General features: G+C 41.0%; 1 protein-coding gene across 2 annotated transcripts in view; it reads right to left on the minus strand.

Annotated features, from left to right (window-relative positions):
* FEZ2 (fasciculation and elongation protein zeta 2) overlaps positions 1–16,439 on the minus strand; it is a 62,621-nt gene that overhangs the window by 8,217 nt on the left and 37,965 nt on the right. The window lies entirely within an intron of this gene.

The following is a 16,439-nucleotide window of genomic DNA, read 5'->3' on the forward strand; positions in this document are numbered from 1 at the left end:
GCATTAGCCAGAAAGGCCCCAAAAACTTTTGCAAAGACTTTCCCACTGTGTTTCTAGGAAACAATTCTAACCACGTTCTCCCAGCAACCTTCAAGATTTCCTAGAATTCATCGTACTGAACAGGGAATAATTTTTTCCTGCTTCTCATGATTTGTCATCAGCCTGCAACGGCATCAGACATGGACGGCAAGAAGAGCTCAGCGGCACTTCTCTGGCTGCTGAGTCACAGGGGTCACACAGACAGACGCTCACAGCATGGCTACCAGGGGGGAAGGCGCCCCGAAAGGAAGGGCAAACCGGATTCACCGGAAGGTTCTTTCCCTGCAACTTCATACGGGAAAGTTCAATCCGTAAACACATTCAAGGAGTCAACATGAAAACATTTCACTCGGCCCCAGGGGCAGAAGAAAGGAAACCAAGGCCTTCGAGAAGCGCACAGTTTAGCCCACTGGTTCTCAAAGTGCGGCCTGCGGAAATCCAGGAGCGACTTGAAACGCTCAGACAGAATCAATGAGCTCAAAATTAGTTTCTTAAGTATAGGGAGATGTTATTTTCCTTTTTCACTCCCATTCTCACTTACAAAATATTCAAAGACTAAGTGACTGATGCAGCAGCAGACGTGACAATCTAGTGTCTTGCATTACGCCAGATAGTCAAGGGATTGGCAAAAAATGCATAGCAATTTCATTTTCCCTGTGAAACTTTTTTTGGTAGGGAAATAATTTTTCACAAAAATATGCTACGTCAGCATTAATGAGCTTATCAATGGTATTTTTTAATGAATTAATAAATGTCTTAAAATGTAACCAGTTTTAATTTCTAATACAGTAAATATCCATCTATATAAACAAAATCTCTTCAGGGTCCTCAATAAACATTAAGAGTGTGAAAGAGTCCTGACAGCAAAAATGCTGAGAAACACCAAAAGACTTAATCCTCGCTAGCTATGTGCCTCTAGATCACTTTGGTATTACTGCAAATCTGAGTACCCAATTTTAACATCTTGTGGGCAGCTCCTACAACTACGCTTCTCCCGCTTGCCTTCTCCACCTGGCAATACCAGATCTCTGCATCAATTCTGCTTCCGTGAGAAACAAGTGTCTGGTCAAGACACCTTACCTGAACACTTCACTTCAACGACAATTAATAATCATTGCTTTGATGAATAGGCTAGTTTTTAAAACTCACAGAAAATTATTTTTGTAGGATTTTTCACAGGCTGTCATCACATAATTCATTCACATTTTTAAAAACACACAATCAGAAGAAACAGCATCCTAGGCACCAGAGTTTGCAATAAAAATTATCAAAAACTATTTTCAAATAAGTCAACTCTTCTTAAATTCTTCCTATCAAATGTATTTCATTTCAAAAGCAATAAATAGAAAAATTACCTATTTTTAAGTTTATACTATCTGAAGGCCACATTTATCTATGAGTATATTAAAGCTAGAGATAAATTCAAAAAATCTCAAGCAAGGCAAAAAGTTTTAGAATATATTTCAGGAAAATAATATATCCTATTATTTTTTATAATATTAGCTGAGCGTAGGTGAGTCAGAAGCTGTGGCCTGCAAGGCCACACCATTCCCTGCCCTCTCTCATCAGCCTGTTTAACAGATAAACCAGGGAAGCAACGTGACAGCCTCTAAGGGTTTACTGCCGTTTGTTCCACTGGAAAAAGAAGGGAACAAGAAAATCAGAAGGACCTAAGGAAAGAACAAGGAAACCACCTAGGACAGTGGCTGAGCACGTTCCTCCACCACTTTCTTTTTTAAAGCCCTACTTTTAAAAAGACCAGTAAAGGCACGCGCCCCGCAGCAGCCGAGCCGCCCGACCTCCCTACCCCCTCTCTTTCTCCCCCGGACCGCCGCGCGGCGCACGCGCCCCGCAGCAGCCGAGCCGCCCGACCTCCCTACCCCCTCTCTTTCTCCCCCGGACCGCCGCGCGGCGCACGCGCCCCGCAGCAGCCGAGCCGCCCGACCTCCCTACCCCCTCTCTTTCTCCCCCGGACCGCCGCGCGGCGCACGCGCCCCGCAGCAGCCGCGCCGCCCGACCTCCCTACCCCCGCTCTTTCTCCCCCGGACCGCCGCGCGGCGCACGCGCCCCGCAGCAGCCGAGCCGCCCGACCTCCCTACCCCCTCTCTTTCTCCCCCGGACCGCCGCGCGGCGCACGCGCCCCGCAGCAGCCGAGCCGCCCGACCTCCCTACCCCCTCTCTTTCTCCCCCGGACCGCCGCGCGGCGCACGCGCCCCGCAGCAGCCGAGCCGCCCGACCTCCCTACCCCCTCTCTTTCTCCCCCGGACCGCCGCGCGGCGCACGCGCCCCGCAGCAGCCGAGCCGCCCGACCTCCCTACCCCCTCTCACCCCCTCCTCCCCCTCCTGCTCCGGCTGCTCTCCAACCAACACGGTGCCCTCTTTCCCCGCCTTCACCGTGCTCCTCCGCCACCAGCCTCGACAGCCTTGCCGCCCTCACCTTTCCTCCTCCAGAACAACTACTGGGGGAGTGGAGATAATACAGAGCAGCTCCCGGAGCCACGAGGGAGATCAAAGGGACAGCGTACCCCATCCTGGAACGGCTGACTATCTGGGAGAACCAGCTCCGGTGAGATCACCAAGGGGCACGGGCTTTCCTGGGTGGGACAGCAAGCGACCGGAGTCCCTCCCTTCCACCTTCCCAGGCCAGCTGGTAGAATTGGACAGGCGGTCCCCTTAGGCCGCGGCGGCTAGTGCCCCCACCACACGAGGCCCCCCGGAACAACTGAGATAGTTGGGTCGGAAATCCCCAGACTGCGGAGAACAGTAACCGGGGGATCCCTTCCAAACACGTGACTCCCCCGTCGGCTGGGAGCAGTGCACTCTCCCGGGATGCGACAGCTGGCGCCCTCCCGCCACGCTTGGTGCCCCGGGTCGACTAGCTAATTTGGCCGGACGCTCTCCTGTGCTGCGACAGCCGGCGACCCTCCCCGCGTTTGGAACCCCGGGCCGGCTGGCATTCTTCCAAGACGCTTCGGTTGCCGAACCTCCCCTACGGCGAGAGTTTTCCAGAGTTGAGGGACCCACAGCAACTTTCGCTGGTGGAACCCACAGACAGGCGTGTGCCACGTGCGCCACCTACTGGGCAGGATAGGAAGAACAGAACCCAGAGACTGCGCAGAAAAATCTTTCAACCTGTGGGGTCGAACACCCGGGGAAATCTGACTAAATGCCCAGACGCCAGCAGAAGATAACGGATCACGCTCAGAAAATTGAACATATGGCCCAGTCAAACGAAGAAACCAATAGTTCAAATGAGATACAGGAGCTGAAACAACTAATGCTGAATATACGAACAGAAATGGAAAACCTCTTCAAAAACGAAATCGATAAATTGAGGGAGGACATGAAGAAGACATGGGCTGAACATAAAGAAGAAATAGAAAAACTGAAAAAACAAATCACAGAACTTATGGAAGTGAAAGATAAAGTAGAAAAGATGGAAAAAACAATGGATACCTACAAAGACAGATTTAAAGAAACAGAAGATAGAATTAGTGATTTGGAGGATGAAACATCTGAACTCCAAAAAGAAACAGAAACTATCCGGAAAAGAATGGAAAAATTTGAACAAGGTATCAGGGAACTCAAGGACAATGTGAACCGTACAAATATACGTGTAGTGGGTATCCCAGAAGGAGAAGAGAAGGGAAAAGGAGGAGAAAAACTAATGGAAGAAATTATCACTGAAAATTTCCCAACTCTTATGAAAGACCTAAAATTACAGATCCAAGAAGTGCAGCGCACCCCAAAGAGATTAGACACAAATAGGCGTTCCCCAAGACACTTACTAGTTAGAATGTCAGAGGTCAAAGAGAAAGAGAGGATCTTGAAGGCAGCGAGAGAAAAACAATCCGTCACATACAAGGGAAACCCAATAAGACTATGTGTAGATTTCTCAGCAGAAACCATGGAAGCTAGAAGACAGTGGGATGATATATTTAAGTTACTAAAAGAGAAAAACTGCCAGCCAAGACTCCTATATCCAGCAAAATTGTCCTTCAAAAATGAGGGAGAATTTAAAACATTCTCAGACAAAAAGTCACTAAGAGAATTTGTGACCAAGAGACCAGCTTTGCAAGAAATACTAAAGGAAGCACTAGAGTCAGATACAAAAAGACAGAAGAGAGAGACATGGAGAAAAGTGTAGAAAGAAGGAAAGACAGATATGATATATATAATACAAAAGGCAAAATGGTAGAGGAAAATATTATCCAAACAGTAATAACTCTAAATGTCAATGGACTGAATTCCCCAATTAAAAGACATAGACTGGCAGAATGGATTAAAAAACAGGATCCTTCTATATGCTGTCTACAGGAAACACATCTTAGACCCAAAGATAAATATAGGTTGAAAGTGAAAGGTTGGGAAAAGATATTTCATGCAAACAACAACCAGAAAAGAGCAGGAGTGGCTATACTAATATCCAACAAATTAGACTTCAAATGTAAAACAGTTAAAAGAGACAAAGAAGGACACTATATACTAATAAAAGGAACAATTAAACAAGAAGACATAACAATCATAAATATTTACGCACCGAACCAGAATGCCCCAAAATACGTGAGGAATACACTGCAAACATTGAAAAGGGAAATAGACACATATACCATAATAGTTGGAGACTTCAATTCACCACTCTCATCAATGGACAGAACATCTACACAGAGGATCAATAAAGAAATAGAGAACCTGAATATTACTATAAATGAACTTGACTTAACAGACATCTATAGGACATTACATCCCACAACAGCAGGATACACCTTTTTTTCAAGTGCTCATGGATCATTCTCAAAGATAGACCATATGCTGGGTCACAAAGCAAGTCTTAACAAATTTAAAAAGATTGAAATCATACACAACACTTTCTCGGATCATAAAGGAATGAAGTTGGAAATCAATAATAGGCGGAGTGCCAGAAAATTCATAAATACATGGAGGCTCAACAACACACTCTTAAACAACAAGTGGGTCAAAGAAGAAATTGCAAGAGAAATTAGTAAATACCTAGAGGCAAATGAAAATGAAGACACAACATATCAAAACTTATGGGACGCAGCAAAGGCAGTGCTAAGAGGGAAATTTATTGCCCTAAATGCCTTTATCAGAAAAGAAGAAAAGGCAAAAATGCAGGAATTAACTGTCCACTTGGAAGAACTGGAGAAAGAACAGCAAACTAATCCCAAAGCAAGCAAAAGGAAAGAAATAACAAAGATTAGAGCAGAAATAAATGAAATTGAAAACATGAAAACAATAGAGAAAATCAATAAGACCAGAAGTTGGTTCTATGAGAAAATCAACAAGATTGATGGGCCCTTAGCAAGATTGACAAAAAGAAGAAGAGAGAGGATGCAAATAAATAAGATTAGAAATGAAAGAGGAGACATAACTACTGACCTCACAGAAATAAAGGAGGTAATAACAGGATACTATGAACAACTTTACGCTAATAAATACAACAATTTAGAAGAAATGGACAGGTTCCTGGAAAGACAGGAACAACCAACTTTGACTCAAGAAGAAATAGACGACCTCAACAAACCAATCACAAGTAAAGAGATTGAATTAGTTATTCAAAAGCTCCCTAAAAAGAAAAGTCCAGGACCAGACGGCTTCACATGTGAATTCTATCAAACATTCCAGAAAGAATTAGTACCTACTCTCCTCAAACTCTTCAACATAATCGAAGTGGAGGGAAAACTACCTAATTCATTCTATGAAGCCAACATCACCCTCATACCAAAACCAGGCAAAGATATTACAAAAAAAGAAAACTACAGACCAATCTCTCTAATGAATACAGATGCAAAAATCCTCAATAAAATTCTAGCAAATCGTATCCAACAACACATTAAAAGAATTATACATCATGACCAAGTAGGATTCATCCCAGGTATGCAAGGATGGTTCAACATAAGAAAATCAATTAATGTAATACACCATATCAACAAATCAAAGCAGAAAAATCACATGATCATCTCAATTGATGCAGAGAAGGCATTTGACAAGATTCAACATCCTTTCCTGCTGAAAACACTTCAAAAGATAGGAATACAAGGGAACTTCCTTAAAATGATAGAGGGAATATATGAAAAACCCACAGCTAATATCATCCTCAATGGGGAAAAATTGAAAACTTTCCCCCTAAGATCAGGAACAAGACAAGGATGTCCACTATCACCACTATTATTCAACATTGTGTTGGAAGTTCTAGCCAGAGCAATTAGGCAAGAAAAAGAAATACAAGGCATCAAAATTGGAAAGGAAGAAGTAAAACTATCACTGTTTGCAGACGATATGATACTATATGTAGAAAACCCAGAAAAATCCACAACAAAATTACTAGAGCTAATAAATGAGTACAGCAAAGTAGCAGGCTACAAGATCAACATTCAAAAATCTGTAGCTTTTCTATACACTAGTAATGAACAAGCTGAGGTAGAAATCAAGAAACGAATCCCATTTACAATCGCAACTAAAAGAATAAAATACCTAGGAATAAATTTAACCAAAGAGACAAAAAACCTATATAAAGAAAACTACAAAAAACTGTTAAAAGAAATCACAGAAGACCTAAATAGATGGAAGGGCGTACCGTGTTCATGGATTGGAAGACTAAATATAGTTAAGATGTCAATCCTACCTAAATTGATTTACAGATTCAATGCAATACCAATCAAAATCCCAACGACATATTTTTCAGAAATAGAAAAACCAATAAGCAAATTTATCTGGAAGGGCAGGGTACCCCGAATTGCTAAAAACATCTTGAGGAAAAAAAACGAAGCTGGAGGTCTCGCGCTGCCTGACTTTAAGGCATATTATGAAGCCACAGTGGTCAAAACAGCATGGTATTGGCATAAAGATAGATATGTCGACCAATGGAATCGAATAGAGTGCTCAGATATAGACCCTCTCATCTATGGACATTTGATCTTTGATAAGGCAGTCAAGCCAACTCACCTGGGACAGAACAGTCTCTTCAATAAATGGTGCCTAGAGAACTGGATATCCATATGCAAAAGAATGAAAGAAGACCCATCTCTCACACCCTATACAAAAGTTAACTCAAAATGGATCAAAGATCTAAACATTAGGTCTAAGACCATAAAACAGTTAGAGGAAAATGTTGGGAGATATCTTATGGATCTTACAACTGGAGGTGGTTTTATGGACCTTAAACCTAAAGCAAGAACACTGAAGAAGGAAATAAATAAATGGGAGCTTCTCAAAATTAAACACTTTTGTGCATCAGAGAACTTCATCAAGAAAGTAGAAAGACAGCCTACACAATGGGAGACAATATTTGGAAATGACATATCAGATAAGGGTCTAGTATCCAGAATTTACAAAGAGATTATTCAACTCAACAACAAAAAGACAGCCAACCCAATTACAAAATGGGAAAAAGACTTAAACAGACACCTACCAGAAGAAGAAATACGGATGGCCAAGAGGCACATGAAGAGATGCTCAATGTCCCTGGCCATTAGAGAAATGCAAATCAAAACCACAATGAGATATCATCTCACACCCACCAGAATAGCCATTATCAACAAAACAGAAAATGACAAGTGCTGGAGAGGATGCGGAGAAAGAGGCACACTTATTCACTGTTGGTGGGAATGTCAAAGGGTGCAACCACTGTGGAAGGCAGTTTGGCGGTTCCTCAAAAAGCTGAATATAGAATTGCCATACGACCCAGCAATACCATTGCTAGGTATCTACTCAAAGGACTTAAGGGCAAAGACACAAACGGACATTTGCACACCAATGTTTATAGCAGCGTTATTTACAATTGCAAAGAGATGGAAACAGCCAAAATCTCCATCAACAGAAGAGTGGCTAAACAAACTGTGGTATATACATACGATGGAATATTATGCAGCTTTAAGACAAGATAAACTTGTGAACCATGTAATAACATGGATGGACCTAGAGAATATTATGCTGAGTGAATCCAGCCAAAAACTAAAGGACAAATACTGTATGGTCCCACTGTTGTGAACGGACATTCGAGAATAAACTTGAAATATGTCATTGGTAACAGAGTTCAGCAGGAGTTAGAAACAGGGTAAGACAATGGGTAATTGAAGCTGAAGGGATACAGATTGTGCAACAGGACTAGATACAAAAACTCAAAAATGGACAGCACAATAATACCTAATTGTAAAGTAATCATGTTAAAATACTGAATGAAGCTGCATCTGAGCTATAGGGTTTTTTTTTTGTTTTTGTTTGCTTGTTGGTTTGTTTGTTGTTGTTGTTTTTTACTATTACTACTACTTTTATTTCTTTTCTTTATATTAACATTTTATAGCTTTTTCTGTTGTGTTGCTAGTTCCTCTAAACTGATGCAAATGTACTAAGAAACAATGATCATGCATCTATGTGATGATGTTAAGAATTACTGAGTGCATATGTAGAATGGTATGATTTCTAAATGTTGTGTTAATTTCTTTTTTTTCTTTCCGTTAATAAAAAAAAAAAAAAAAAAAAAAAAAAAAAAAAAAAAAAAAAAAGACCAGTAAAGAGCTTAAAACAAAGTCTGACACGTAGTCAAAGCTCAGAACACGTTACCTATCTTTATTGTGACTTCTCTCCCGAGCTTCAGACCCACCTACTTAATGGCCAAGTTATCACCTGCATCTGGACAGTCCTAAAACGAGCCAAATCCAAAGCTGAATTCAACTTCCTCTCCCCCATCAAAAAAACAAACAAAAAATAAAAAAACTATTCCTCCTTCTGTAGTCTATACATCACTCATTCATTGATTCACCCTTTCAAACATATATATTTATTGAGGGGCTGGGAAAAGAGGAAAACGGGGAGTTTCTGCATAATTGGTACGGGGCTTTTGGGGGTGTGGGGTAACGAAAATGTTTTGGAAGTAGACAGAGGTAGGTGGTAGCTGCACAAAAATTATGATGGTACTATTCGTCACTGAACTGTATACTTTAAAATGGTTAATTTTATGTCACGTGAATTCTACCTGAATAAAAAATTTCAGAATATACTGAGCCAGACAGAATTCTAGTATTAGGGATCCAAAGTGAACACATCAGCTAAGACTCCTCCCAGCCTCATGACCTTCGATCCCAGTGCAAGGGGAGCAGAAAACTAAAGCAAATGAAATTAGATCATTGCAGATAATGCACGTAAAATGAACTAATCATTGCAGACAACACACACCCTGTCAATAACTACAACAGGACAGTTAAAAACTGGATACCTCCCTACTTTTTCCAGGTCAGAGGACAGCTCTCAGAGAAGGGGATATCTGAGCTGAACCATGAATTATGCCCACATCCTGACCAACAAAGAACAATGCGCAAAGGAGATCCTCTCAGAGAACAAAACCAAAAGAATGAAACCAAGCAGCAGAGCCGCCATCCAAGGAATACCCGTGACCATCACTGTACACACGTACCAGGTCTTACAATTCTTACCCAGCAGGATGCGAAGCAGTAACTACCGAGTGTGTCCCATTCGCCCCAACACCCAATCTTTTTTTTTTTTTTTTAATTGCAGTGACCCTGTCTCTCCCTCTACCTCCTAATCCCTCCCTTTCCTGGTCCCACAGACAATCCATTCAACCTCCTAAAAATTTCCTCCATTCAATTACTTTCCATCCCAACTGTAGATTCTTGGCTCGTCTTCTGTCTGACTGCAGCAGCCTCTTAATCAACTTAATGTTGATTAATCTTAACGTCCAGCTGCCTTCTTCCGATCGCTTCTCCTTGAAACCACTGAGGTTAGCCTTCAAAGGACAAATCTGATCATATAACTCCCCTACTTAAGACACCATTTTGGTTTTCTAGAGCCCTTAAATCAAGACCAAATGCTCTAGCATGGCACATGAGGCCATCCATTTTTTAGCTTCCACTCTGCTATGTCCACAGCTTCTTCTCGAGTTATTAATCTGTCACCTTCTAACTTTAGCCACAATGGACGTGTGTCCCCAGATGTCACTGTTGGGGGTCTACACATACCACTTCTGGGTGGTATGCCTATTCTCTCCTTTTTCCTTCTCCTTCCTCAGGATCCAGCTCAGCTTTCACAGACCCCTTCACCAAATTAAGCTAAAGGTAATGTCCCCACACAATGAAAAGACTCTCAAGACATGGAAGCTGTTTTGAATACGGCAATCATCGTACTATACCAGGGTTTCTCAGCCCTGATACTACCGACACTTTGGGCTGGGTAATTCTTTGCTGTGGAGGTTGTCTTCTCCATTGTCAGATGTTTATCAGCATCCTTGGCCTCTCCTGATGTGGATGCCAATAACATCTCCCCTTCCACATCCAGATCTGACAACCAAAAATGTCTCCGGACACTGCCAGATGTCTCGTAGGGGTAGAACTGGCCTAGCTGAGAATCACTGCATTAACCTATATTGGATGGTCTGTCGTTCGGATCCTCACCCCACAAGCAGCACACTGCTGGAGGACTGGAATTTATTCTGCATCCTCAACATCCATGCCTGGCACATAACTGGGGACCAGCATATTTGTCTGATAGTAGTAGAAATAAAGATAATCAAAAAAATATTTTAAATGGGAGGCAGACAAAATCTAAAGAAAAAGGCAGAGGGTAAAAAAGAACATTTGGGTTAGGTTAATATTTCATAAATTCAGCTCAGTTCTCAAAATCTTGAAAGGTGGAAATGCCATCACATCCTTCTTTTGTATGTCCCACAAAGGAAAAAGTCCTCAGGACATGAGGAAGCCTTTGATCAATAGTCACTGGCTTAAATTCCTGAAAAACTCAACAGGAAGTACTACTCAAATTGGTGAAATACTTACAGATATGTGTATGAATTCAATAATCTACCTCAATCAAAAGTATTTGGAACCAGAAAAATTATAAATAGCCAACTTGGAAAGAACAATGTAGGATTAGAAAGCAGAAAGTGCCTTCTCTCTCAGCTTTTCCACTAACTGTGACATAAGTCACTCAGCTGGCAAGACTATTTCCTCACCTGTGAAATAGATGATTACATATCATCTGCAAATTCTACGAATCTATGAACTGACTCATTAAGAAAACACATTTTTTGAGAAGGCAATTTAAGTCTCACACACACACAACACACAAGACTAAAAATGTCACAGAAGGCTACAATATAGGTGCTCTGGAATGACGGGTCTCTGCAGGCAGAGGGCATGGTCGGAGCCATCTACTCCAACTGTTTCACTGTCTTGTATTTTGAGGAGACTCACAATAATGTGAGTGTATTTTGAGGAGACCACGCCTTATTCACCTCTCCATTCCCAGGGGCTTGTGCAGGCCAGACTGCAAACCCAAAGCCCACCAGCGCTCAAGAGCACAGGGCCTGAGACGTCTTCACCACCTCATGAGGCCTCTTGACTTCTTGCAGGAGGTGGTGGGGGGGGGAAGGTATGAGCAAAAAAGGCAAAAATAGTCAGAGGGTGACCAGATGACAGACAAAATGACAGGATATAAAGTTACTGGCCAAAGGAGTAAACAATGGACTTCTGGAAACCTCATCTTGGGTTCTGGAAACCTCATCTTGGGTTCTTCAGTGGACTTTTATGCGACTAATGAAAGCAAGATAAAATCTTGTTGTTGTGGTTTGTAAAACAACAAAACAAGGTAAGAAATATAAAATCTTGGCCTCATATGACAAAGAGTGCAAATAGAAGATCAATGAATTAGAAGCATACAGAAATAGAAAGACTAAGGCAGTGAGGCAAGGAAGGAAAAGGAAAAGAGATCTGTAGAGCATACAACAGATTCTGTTTAACAACTGCCCTATAAACTCTAAAGAATAATACACCCTTTGGAAGTTAAAATGACTTTTAAAAAGATGAAACCTCGGCGGGCCGCGGTGGCTCAGCGGGCAAGAGTGCTTGCCTGCCGTGCCGGAGGACCCCGGTTCGATTCCCGGCCCCAGCCCATGTAAAAAACAAACAAACAAACAAAATATAATAAAACAAGAAAATGTTTAAAAATGTTTCCCTTTCTTAAAAAAAAAAAAAAAAAAAAAAAAAAGATGAAACCTCAGAGACAGATTAAATTTACTTTTTAGTAAACATCACCTCATTTAAAAACACTAGATTTACAACCTCTGAAGGCAGATGTGGTGTTTTCAGTGCTTACCTGGGTCAGAGGGAAGTTTTTCTCTATGCTTAAATTTTATAAGTAGGGAGAAAAAGAGGGAGGGAGGGAATGGATCGTTTCTTTGTTACACATTCCTCAAGGTAAAAACACCACAGATATCTCAAGGTGTGGACAAAAATCAGTCTCAGGGTTATGGGTTCTGAACAAAATGAAGGACATCAAATAAAAATTTGCTACTGTTTAACGAAAATAAACATCGAAGATATTAGGTAAGTGGAAAGCCCAATCCTGCTTCCATGAGCTGTTTTAGCTTTACCCTACCATTTCCAAATGTGAAGAAAAGAGTTCACGTCTTCAAATACAAAGGGAAGAGCTGGCCAAGATTCTGCGAGTCTAAGGTTATTTTGCAGTCTATCCCTCCCTTTTTCACTCTTCTAACGAAGGAGGTAGCAATTCAGTAAAATGCCCTTCCCAGAATGGAACTCGTGCCGTCAGCCCGTTCATGGGCAGGCAGATGATTAAGCAGGACAACATTCGCTTTATTGTTCCCGCATACGGACAAAATGCCAAACAACGTGGAGTAGGAAGGAGCAGCATTTCTCCTGAGGAAGCCCTGGCAGCTGCCGCATCACCACTTCCTAGCCTGGGATGGGTATGCTCGAAAAGTCTCAAAATCACTCACTCTCTGGAAGCCTTTCTCACAAAACCAGGGACAACAAAGTAGAAACAAGAGAGGGGAAGATAAAAAAAATAAATAAAAATCTGAAAGAAGGCAAGGACATGAGATGAGACCCTCTCATCCACACCCACCACGTCCTCAGTAGTTACAGGACAGCCCACCGCAGGATCCCCGCCTCCGCCTTCTCTGGGTCCCTGAGCTCAGCGCTCTAGGAGCTCTAGTTGAGCCATTATGAAAGGGCAGTAATAACAATGCCTGTTTTATTAGGTTACCCAGGGATTAAATTAAATAATCCATGGGAAACACGTAGCAAAGTGCCCAGCACAACATAAATGTTCAAAAAAACGTTTGGGCTATGTTCCTACAAAAAAAAAAAAAACTAGAATAATTTTTTAAAATGTATCTCCCAGAAGAGAAACAACCAAACCTTACTACTTTTCTCCAGAAAAGTAAAAACTTTAAAGTTTTTTATTTAAAGTTCTCGTGGCATTAAAAAAAAAAAAACTGCCACTGAGAAATAATAAATCTCTGATTACAGTCCCCAGCTCAAAGAACTAAGCATGAAGAATAGACTCAACGGAGAAAGCAGCCCAGAAAGTTTCAGCAGAAAGCAAGTAACACCTTCAGCAAACTCCAGGCCTCTCTGAACAATGTCGAGTTAGAAAACTCTCCACAGACTGAAAGGCAGCACGGATCAGATACAGCGCCGCGGCCGTTAGCGCTTTTTGAGGGTCCTGGTTACGCTGCCACCTCCACGCAGCATATCCACCTGCTCAAGTGATCTCAGAAAGCAGAGGAAAGCAAACCCAACAAGGAGGCGGGGAAATTCAGACTCTTCCAACTACCAAACGATTCTCTCCCGCTCATCCGGCACCTACTGGCACGGAGCACTACCTAGCCAGGAAACCTTTTAAAAATGTCAATATAAAAGCTCAGTGTCAGAAAACAGGCTAGAAAAAGCAATTAAGGGGTGCTTTTCATCTATTTCTAACTCCTATTGTAATCTACCTCCATTACTATTTTTTACACTCAAGAGTTCAAAAGAAAGTGAAATTAAAACGTAATTAATTGTCTTTATACTTCACATTATTCTCAACAGTTTGAATATGATTGTTAATTTATAGGACGTAGTTTAATTTTTAATGATTTAAATTCCTTCTCAAAATTATCAAAACATGAAAAATATAAAATGCAAAAAATAGTCAAATGTAAAAAAATTACAAAGTAAAAATATTCAAATAAAAATTAAGATAAAAATTGATTTTGCATGTTTTGATACTTCCTCAAATGAATGAACTCTTCATGTAAACTACAAAGTAATTAGGAATGCAATTCTCAAAAAAAATTTTTCCCCAAAAAAACAGGTACAAGTAAATTAGAAAATATGAATTATACCAAACCAAATAAGTATTTGGAAAATATTCTGAACATTAAACTCCTATTTTTATAAGTGCACTCTCAGAGCCACAAAGCGTTAATGTGAAGATTTTCAAAGTTAGAGGGGAGTGGACTAGCATCTATGATGGTCAGGTTCATGTGTCAATGTGGCCAAGTAATGGTGCCCAGTTGTTGGGTCAAGCAAACACTGGCCTAGCTGTTCTTGTGAGGATATTTCACAGATTTAAACCTTCATTAAGTTGACCTCATCTATGGCTGATTACATCTACAGCCAACTGAGGAGGCCACCTTTGACAACGAGTGATATTTCATCGCTTCAGTTAAAGGCTTTAAAAGAAGTGCTGATTCAGCAGTCAGAAGAGAGAGTTTTCATCTCTCCTTCAGCTCGCCAGCTTCTCCTGGGGAACCCACTGAAACCCTTAGCAGAGTTCCCAATTTACAGCCTTAGAGAATCTGGACTCATGCAAATCCACAGTTGCATGAAAATTTTATAAAATCTCATAACATTTACAGATATCTCCCATCGGTTCTTTTTCCCTGGAGAACCCTAATACAGAATCAAATAATTGAACTTATGTATCTCAAGTTCTGAAGTTTTATGTAATTTGACATTTACTAAGAAATTAAATTAAGTATTGCCAAACATTTTCAAAGCCACTAAAAAGAGAGTAAACTAGCTAATCTTGGTAATTTTATAAATTATTTCTGGATACAACAGATACTCTAGTACATGATAAGAATACAATTTCCTGGTATTGTTATGACTTTTACATGGACTTCTCCTATGTTTACAAGCACCTCTCTAAGAAAGCATGACTTTCTTAAGAACAGATGACTGGTTTTGGTGCATTAATTGCCGGGTCATGAAACTACACCATTAGCAGTCTAACTGCAAGGAACCACCGTGGAAAACAAACAGTGGATAATGGTAAAATATCAAGAACTGGTGGTCACATATATTGTTCCAGGTAATATTAACTTACATAACATATATGTGTTCTGCATCTCGAATAATTCATGAGCTAACTTTTTAAAAATAAACCACAATAAACAGACTGTGGTGGTTTGAAACTTTTATATATCCCAAAAAGGACATGTTATTTTAATCCACTCCTGTGGGTGCAGACCTACTGTGCGTGGGACCTTTACATGAGGTTATTTCAACTGAGATGTGACCCAGCCCTTCAAGGTGTGTTTCACTTTTCCTGGAGTCCTTTATGAGAGGATAAAGGAGATGAAGCCAAGGGAGCTTAGAGAGAAAGCTCCCGGAGGAGCTGGGAGAGGAAGCCACTAAAGCCAGAAGCTAAAAGCAATGAAACACCAGAGAGAGGGAGCAGGAGACACTGGCCAGGTGCCTTCCCACATGACAGAGGTGTCCCAGATGCCGGCAGCCTTTCTTCAGAGAAGGTATCATCCTGTTGATGCCTTAATTCAGACATTTTCATGACCTTAGAACTATAAATTTGTAAGCTAATAAATCCCCATTATAAAAGCCATATTGCATTCAGGCAGTTTTAGCAAACCAAAACCCAAATTAATTTAAACTTATAAATTGCTTTGTGATACAGATCTCTCAAAGATCATAAAAAAAAAATAGTACAGACTGTAATAATAAATAATTTACAGTTTTCCATTCTAAAAAGTACAGCACTGCAAGGACAAATATTAGATGAGCTCACTTACAGGAAAAAACTAGAACATGCAAATTCACAGAGACAGAAAGACAATTACAGGTTATCAGGGGTGGGTGTGGGAGAGGAGCTAATGCTTAATGGGTACCAAATTCTTGGGGTGATGGAAAAGTTTTGGAATTGGACAACGCTAATGATAGCACCACATGGCAAATGTAATTAACAACAGTGGAACGCACACCTTCAAGTGGTTGAAATGGGGTTTAAATGGAACAGTATGTTGTGTACATGTTATAGCAATAGAAATTTAAAAATTAAAAAGAAATCATGTTATAATCTGGAGATCCACAGCAGTGGTAAGATTACTTCCCCGAGAAGGTCATAAGGAACTCTGCTGACAAAACAATCGCCCCCCCCCATGGCCATCTAACGGTCAACCAATGAGAAGAAACTGTCCTCTCCTAAAGTACAGACAGGCAGGAATATCTGCATTTGTGGATAATGGGTCTCTTTAAAATTAGGTCTGTCCCAAGTCACATGGGAAATATCTGAGAAATTTTATAATTTTAGAAGAGCAATTAGTATCTTCTTGAATTAGCAAAGCA

This window comes from Tamandua tetradactyla, chromosome 17, assembly GCF_023851605.1.
Source record: "Tamandua tetradactyla isolate mTamTet1 chromosome 17, mTamTet1.pri, whole genome shotgun sequence".
Classification (NCBI taxonomy): domain Eukaryota; kingdom Metazoa; phylum Chordata; class Mammalia; order Pilosa; family Myrmecophagidae; genus Tamandua; species Tamandua tetradactyla.